The 6,573-nt window shown below is 49.4% G+C and overlaps 1 pseudogene; it reads right to left on the bottom strand.

Annotated features, from left to right (window-relative positions):
• Window positions 1-5,089: 5,089 nt before the first annotated feature.
• On the bottom strand, window positions 5,090-6,334 carry LOC112401564 (coiled-coil domain-containing protein 86 pseudogene; annotated as a pseudogene).
• Window positions 6,335-6,573: the final 239 nt, after the last annotated feature.

Here is a 6,573-nt window from a genome sequence, read left to right on the forward strand (position 1 = left end):
GGAAGCTGTGAGCACTCTCAAAGGATGCAAGATTGATCAACTCCATAGGCAGGACATGGAGTAAAGCCCACAGGGGAGGTGTGACTGCTGCAGGCATAAGGAACAGCATAAGCAAAGATCCCGGGAGAGAATGGAGCTCGGAGAATTCCGGGAGCAGAAACACGGCTGCAGCATCTCATCCCGAGAGCAGGGAGCAGAAGAGAGGGATGAGCTGGAACCGGAGAGGCCAGAAGGGACGAGACCACATAGGGCACCAGACGCCACAGCAAGGGTTTGGGGGTTTATTCTGTGAGAAGCAAAAAGCACAAAATGGTTGCAGGAGAAAGGATTGGAGCCTGGGGAAGCAGGGGAGCAGGGAGGTTTGGAGAGAGTACCCTACGGTGTTGGTGCCAGAGCCTGGGTCCAGATTTGGGTGACTGGGAAGAAGGAGACATGGGCCAGCCAAGAGACCAAGGGGGGGAAACTGAAAGGACTCAGTCATGGGCTGGGGATGGGGAGTGCCAGAGAGGGAAGTGCCCTGGTGACTTCCTGTTACTAACAGAAAACATTAGTTTGTTCAAACTTTTGTTTACATTTGTGTCAGTTTCCTAGAGCTGACTCAACACAATTCCCACAAACCAGGTGGCTTGAAAGAACAGAAATTTATTCTCTTGTAGTCCTGGAGAGCAGAAGTCTGAAATGAAGGTGTCAGCAGGGCCAGGCTTTCCAGAGGCTCTAGGGGAGGAAGCTTCCTTGCCTCTCTTGCCTCTGGTGTTGCCAGCAATGCTTGGCGTTACTTGGAGCTGCCTTACTCCAGTCTCTGCTCTGTCTTCACGTGGACTTGTTCCTTCTGAGTGCGTTCTCTCTGTATCTAAATCTCTCTCTCCTTTTCTTATTAAGACACCAGTCATTGGATTTAGGATCTACCTTAACCCACAACGACCTCATCTTTTTTTTTTTTTTTTTTTTTTGTGGTACGCGGGCCTCTCACTGCTGTGGCCTCTCCCGTTGCAGAGCACAGGCTCCGGAGGCGCAGGCTCAGAGGCCGTGGCTCACGGGGCTCAGCCGCTCCGTGGCATGTGGGATCTTCCCGGACCGGGGCACGAACCCGCGTCCCCTGCGTCGGCAGGTGGACACACAACCACTGCGCCACCTGGGAAGCCCGTCGACCTCATCTTAACGTGATTATATTTGCAGATACTCTTTCCAGATAAAGTCACATTCACAGGCACTGGGGGTTAGGACTTCAGTGTATCTTTCGGGAGAACACTATTCAATGCACTGTATCTTAAGATAATACTCTGTCATAGCTGTTGATGTTCTATATAAACACAAAAGATGTCCATAGTTTCCCCGAATGCCTCAGTCGTCTTCATTATAGTATTACAACTTGTTGATTTTATGTAGCATGGTCAATTTCAACAGCCCAACAAACGAGTTCAGAATTGGTGAAATCCATACTATGAATTCATTTTATAGCTTACTAGTTTCTCCATTATTAAAGCCAATTCTCATTTTCCTAAAAAATATTTTGGTTGAAGTGTTCTATGGTGAACTTTATGGATGACTTTTACTTTTTTCCTTAAGGAAATACGGCTAAAAATCATAACTATCTTAACTATGATCTCCAAAGATGATAGCCACAGAATTCTATTAAGAATATCATATGTGTGAAAGGTCTTATTGCCCTGGAAGAGAGCTTCATCGGTCCAAGTCCTTGGATTCTGGCAGAACTGACACTCCCAAGCCATTGCTGAATTTGTGGCGGTTCTTCTAGTGAAGAATATACACACACCCAAATGCATTTCAGTAAAGACAGCACCCCATGGTAAATATGATGCCTTTGAGGCAGAACCACTGTAAATTTTAGAGTTAAGTTACTGTGGCAAACGCCAGACTGTTGCAAATACTTGTATATTTATCTGTGTGCATATATGTTACTTTACCAGAAACAGTGGACCTGAAAAATGACCCAATTTATTTTGCTAAATCCCCAGGAAAAATAGATACGTTATTGTAATTTTTCCATTCCTACAAACGTATGTATTTTGTACGTTTATATGCTCAGAATATGCTTTTCAAGCTCAGGTATAACGTTACTTGCCTTTGTTGCTTGGCCCCATTTGTTATAGTCTACATGGCTGTCAGAGTTATATCAACACTTTCACCTTGCCCTGAGCCCAAAATGCTTGTAGTTCAGCCTACAGAGAGACCTAGTCACGCTCCTACTGGCTGTGATAAGTCAACCCTCCACGCCCCAGTGAGATCCCTACCTGCTAGCGTTTGGGTTCCATAGCCTTCTAAACACACCTCTGGGTCCCATGAAGTCTCTGACCTTGAACACAGTTGGCCCTTGAACAATGAGGGGGTTAGAGGCATCGATCCTCTACACAGTCGAAAATCAAGTATAACTTTACAGTTGGCCCTCCATATCTGAGGCTCCACATCCTCAGATTCAACCAACTGTGAATCAAATAACACTGTAGTATGCATTTATTGAAAAAAAGCCATTATAAGTGGACCTGCACAGTTCAAACCCGTGTCGTTCGAGGGTCAACTGTATTACCTCTATTTCAGCTATACAAATAAGCCTCTCAATCCCAACTTCCTTAAATGCCTCTGAACCTGATAAGCAGACCTATAGGTTAGCTCCACACCACTCTTTTTTTCCACACCTTTGTTGAGATATGATTGACATATAATATTGTGTAAGTGTAAGATGTACAATGTGATAATTTGATACGTACAGGTATACGTGTGTATATATATATTATGAAATGATTACCACAATAAGGTTAGCTAACATATCCATCACCTCACGTGATTATCATTTTTTAATGGTGGTGGTGGTAACATTTACGTTTTACTCTCTTAGCAATTTTCGAGTATACAGAATTGTTAACTAGAGTCACCATGTTGGACAGTGCATCCCCAGAACTTACTCATATCATAACTGGAAGTGTGTACCCTTTGACGAACACCCCCATTTCCCCCCCACCCCCACCCAATTCCTCTTGGAATTGATTCCTGTGCTGGACATTTTCCCTTTAATCCTCTGAGCTAGTATCCAAATTGCTCTGTGCCCAGGGGGGCTGGGATCTATGAGCGGCTTCAGCATCATCCCTTGCCCTCTGCTTACAGCCGCATTTATAAGCAGGAGCTCAGAAGATGGGAGCTGAGCCATAGATGTCAGTGGCTTCCCCAAAGGCTGCAGCTTCCACCAGGTGACCCTCCTTCTCCCTCAGGAAACTGGTGAGCCTTTTACCCTTCCCCCTTCAGGCTTAGGGGGATAAAGTCTCCTTGCTGTATCTGGCCCCATTGTGCTCCACTGTTCCATGGTGATTTAAGCTTACCCATAATTTTTGCAAATAATCACAGCGTTAAAATTTCCTTAACTATCCCCATTTAATGTGCCATCTTTTCCTGCTGGGATGTTTGGCGTCTGCTTTACGCTTGAACTTGTTGCCGAAACACATAGGTTGTTGGGATCATTTCTAAGGAACGTGATAGGTTGATATTCAGGTACTAAAATTTGCAAATGATTTCCTCTTTTATGTAAATTAGAACTGATTCAGATGTATGCCTACAAGAGCAGCACTCCCCTTTGCATTCTTCTACACTTTCTTGTGTAGAAGAGCGAAGGGGTGGAATCAGGGCAATCTAGCTGGGACTTGCCTGTGGGTGTGACACGCATGGGAGCACCATCTCGTGTCCTCCCCATATTTCTCTCTAGACTCAATTCTCCAGCCTTGGATTCACTTTCTGGTCGATGCCTTGTGCTCCCATCCCTTCCTGGATTGATGAGGCCCTTAAAGCATTTAGTGGAATGAATGGCTGAATGTCTAAACACCTGTATTGGGCACAGCGCTGTCCCCCTCGGAGTCCCTCAGCATGCCTTCCCCAGCCCAGCCCTTGTTCACTAGCCATTGTAAATTACAGTCCCATGTGCCTTCCTTTGGTGCCTTTTCAGAAGACAGTGCGGGATACAGAGGAGGTTTAGAGAAGCCCTTCAACTGAACACACCCTGGGGAATTCCTTTGCCGACACTTCTGGGTTTGGGTGGGTTTCTGTCACAGGTTTTGCCTGGACACATCAGATGCATCATCAGATTGCGGGAATCCCCCAAAACGAACAGCCTGGTGCCGTGGGGGAGTGTCTGGAACCATCATGAAATGTTGCAGTTGATTGGCAGGTCAGATATGATCAATTATCAATGAAAATAAAAAGAAAGCCTGTGAGGAGAAGAGGAAGAAAGGAGACCAGACAACTCAGCAACGGAGGCAGATAAACTCTCCCAAGCGGTCCATCCCCAGCAATCCCGAAGAGCTTTCCCGTGTGAGTTCACCCTCTCACCACACAGAGAGGAGGCACACATCACAGGGAAGTCAGAGTTGGCCACAGTCTAGAGGCAGAGACGTGTTCTTTATTCCATATAAGTCACAAAAATGGGAAGCCTTTTTTCTTTCTTTTGCTAAGAGATCAACTTACAAATGGGTTTGGGGAAGGGAGTGGGTGAGTTTGGTCAGTTTGGTTGGAAGGTTTAGAAGCCAATTCTGCATACTCCACTTCCTCTTTGTAGAAAATTTGTTTCTGATCATCTGTTACTGATTTATTTAATAAAAATGAAGTTTAACAGGTTTTTTTTTTTTTACATTTTATTTGTTTATCATGTTTTCTCCATCAGAATGAAAGATCCTTGAGGGCAGGGACTTTTGTCCGTATTCCCTGGTACCTAGAATTGTGCCCGTACACAGCAGGCATTCAATAAATATTTCTGCTGTAGTCTGGATGGCATGAGTTAATCAGATCCCTGGGGCTTCTGCAGAGTCTGGTACAGGAAAGGGGGAGCTAGATAGACCCTGCCCCTGCAACCTCCCCATTTTAACCTTGAGTGTTGAAAAGTGGGGCGGAGCTGGATTCAGTCCGCTGGGTGACAGGGTCAGTGGGATGCAGAGGGACCCAAAGCAGCCTTTGGGGAGGTGTGTGTGTGTGGAGAGGTGGATTCCTGACTTCCGGCCTCCTGGCCTGGGTTAGACCCAGGACTCTGAGACAGAACATACATATTTTGGGGAGTCACCCTCCAGTCACCAGCTCCCTGAGGAACCAGAAATTACTCTCCGTGGTTTGAAGGCACTTGGAGAGAAGCGAGCTGACCCTCCTCCCTCCAGTCTCTGCCAGGTCCCAGGCTACCTCTGCGGCTCTGTGCGCCCTTTGGAAGGCTCAGAGCCCCGTCTCGGTGGAGCCCCTGTTTGGGAGGCACGGAGTTGGAGTCCTGGGTCAGCAGAGGCGTGGGGCCAGTGGCCCGAGGGCTGCCGTGTGTGACACGGCGGTTGGCCACTGAAGGCCTCGGCCATCCCGAGCTCGGAGCTTCTGCAGCTGGGCCAGTGTCCCGCTTCTCCGCGGAGCGCAGCTGCTGCTTCTTCGCCCGCCTGCGCCTGGCGGGGTTCCGGGTCGCTTGGACGATCTCCGCCTTCCGCTCGATCTCCGGGCGGCGTTTCGGGTTCTCCTCCCCCAGGTGCCGGGCCAAGTCCTTGGCCAGCTCTGTCTCCTGCCGGTCTTGCATCTTCCGCTGCCAGGATGTGCGCAGGGGCTTGTCCTGGACCATCTGGGAGACGCTCTTCTTTGAGCGGTCCTTCCGCAGCCGCCCGGACCTGGGCTTCCCCTTCGGGACTTTAGGGACGTCCTCCTCCTTCGGTGTCTTGGACGCTGGGACCTGGGCTGAAGACTCTTCTCGCTTCTCTGGCCCGAGGCCGTCTCTTTCCGGCTGCCTGGCCGGCGGTGGCTTGCTCGGCTCACGGGGATCCCGGGGGGAGCGGGGCTCTGGGGTGTCAGCCCTGCAGCGGCTGAGCGGGCTCGGGACCCGGGTAGGGCTCCAGTGACCCGGGCCCGGCTGCAGCTGATGTCGGGGGGACCCCGCGGGGGTCTGCTCCTTACTCTTGGGCAACTCCAAGTCCGCTTCTTCTTGGTCCTGGGAAAACTTCGGCGACTCCCCAGTTGGCTTTGGCTGCGGTCGGAGGGATTCAGAACTCGATTCCGGCTGTCTTTGGGGCGACTCCAGGCCTGGGTCTTGCTGACGCTGGGGGGACCCTGGGCCCGGCTCTGGCCGCTTTCGGGGGGACCCCAAGCCTGCCCCGTCCCGTAGACTGGGTGATCTCGGGCTTGTCTCCGGCTGATGTCTGGGAGACCCCAGGCCGGGTGGCCGCACCCTCCGAGGAGACCCGGGCTCCCTCTTTTCTTCTGGGTTCGACTCGAGCTCCACAAGGGCCCGTTTGGCCCGCAGAACTGAGGTGGGGTTCTCAGGGGACTCAGGCTTTAGGCCTTCCAGCCGCAGGCTGCGCCTCCGCGACGTATCCATGGCCCGGCCAGAGTTTCTAAATCGAACAGTTACTTTTAAAATCTTATAATTATACAATGAGATACATAATTAATAATTAACATGAGCTTTTTGAAGATGCATGGTAACTAAATAACCCCTTTAGGATTTTAAGGCATTACGTGCGACTATATTTTTTAAAGGCCTCTCTTGGCATAATTTGAGTATTTTTGGTACCCAATTTTATCGGACTAACCCAGATAAAGGGATTTAAAGTGAAT

This window comes from Neophocaena asiaeorientalis, unplaced genomic scaffold (assembly GCF_003031525.2).
Source record: "Neophocaena asiaeorientalis asiaeorientalis breed wild unplaced genomic scaffold, Neophocaena_asiaeorientalis_V1.1 scaffold123, whole genome shotgun sequence".
NCBI classification, from domain to species: domain Eukaryota; kingdom Metazoa; phylum Chordata; class Mammalia; order Artiodactyla; family Phocoenidae; genus Neophocaena; species Neophocaena asiaeorientalis.